At 43.6% G+C, this 1,281-nt stretch overlaps 1 pseudogene; it reads right to left on the reverse strand.

The window, feature by feature from the left end:
* Nucleotides 1-317: 317 nt before the first annotated feature.
* On the reverse strand, nucleotides 318-638 carry LOC149210749 (argininosuccinate lyase, chloroplastic pseudogene; annotated as a pseudogene).
* Between the last annotated feature and the right edge of the window lie 643 nt (nucleotides 639-1,281).

The raw sequence follows: 1,281 nt of genomic DNA on the forward strand, positions 1-1,281 counted from the left end.
GGGAATTGTGTGGGGAGGCACATAATTCAATAGAAATTATTGCACATAGAAGGAGCGTTGTCATTACAGATTTGGCCGTGTGGCCAAACGAGAGCGCGCTGGCTAGGGCACTGAATACCATAGTCATGAGCGTCATCCCGTAGACTTTCTTGCGGCCAAGTTTGTCGCCGAGCCAGCCGAAGAACAGCTGGCCTGCAAAAGTTCCACACAGAGCCACGCTATCTCTTAAATTGCTATTGCCAGAACTCATATCACCCTCGTTTCGATCCGGGCCAGCTTCCTCACTGGTGCTCCTGGTGGGTTCTTCTTCTCCAATATCAGTGTAAATTCCTCTCGACCCTGTCGCTGTTAAAGCGCTGACAGCATCGGATAAAGGCGAGAAGTACAGACTCAAAGATGCTTTTTAAATTGGAACTAAATTCCTTAGGCTCAGCCCGTCTCAATCGTTCATGCGGAGGCCGATCTTGATGAACGACCAGAGCAACCTGAAGGCGTCTTATGCATCTCATAATTTGATCAATGGCATCTCGACACCATAAACGCACATCAGTGCAAACTTGATCATTACGACTTCTTGCAGTATGAAGCTTTTTCGCTGGCTCTCCAATCGAATCTGTAAGAGCTGCTTCTATATTCATGAGAACATATTCTCTGTCAGCTCTCTAGATAAACGCCCCACTTTCAATACTTCTCTCAATATCAGCTAGATCTTTCAGTATAATATCTCTATCTTCTGCAGTTATAAGACCCTGTTGGGCAAGCATAGAAGCTTGAGCTCTGCTACCATTAATGTCCGCTTCAACCATAAGTCTGTAAACAGACAGCGCTGGTTCACGTCGATTCTGTCGGACTAGGCTACTTAACAAATGATTGCAGGTGATGAGATTGGGTATCGATTCAGATTTTGCAGAAAGGAGATGCTCGAAGGTCTCCACGGCCTCTTGAAGCTTGTTGGTATCACATAATGTTTTAATGCGCGTGTCTGGAATGGGCAAATGGGATCTTGTTCTTATTCCATGTGCGTGTTTACAGTTTCTGCGGACCTTGCCATCAAGTTACATTTTAAAATAAGGAGGGCATTGTTGCAACAAATGTTGCCAGCTTTGTAGAACAGTGTGAGAGCTATTGCTAGGGAGTTAAAAGTAATATGAGAAGATGCATTTTTTAGTGAAGAGGTAGTATGTTTTTTTATAAAATTTGTTGTTTTTTTTGGAGCGATAAGTTGAATTTGGAGAGGCTGGAAGTGATTTCATGGAGCGATAAGGTGAATTTTGTTTTGTA

Source organism: Pinus tabuliformis, chromosome 1_2 (assembly GCF_031772625.1).
Source record: "Pinus tabuliformis cultivar Carrire ecotype Pingquan chromosome 1_2, CPIR1, whole genome shotgun sequence".
Taxonomy (NCBI): domain Eukaryota; kingdom Viridiplantae; phylum Streptophyta; class Pinopsida; order Pinales; family Pinaceae; genus Pinus; species Pinus tabuliformis.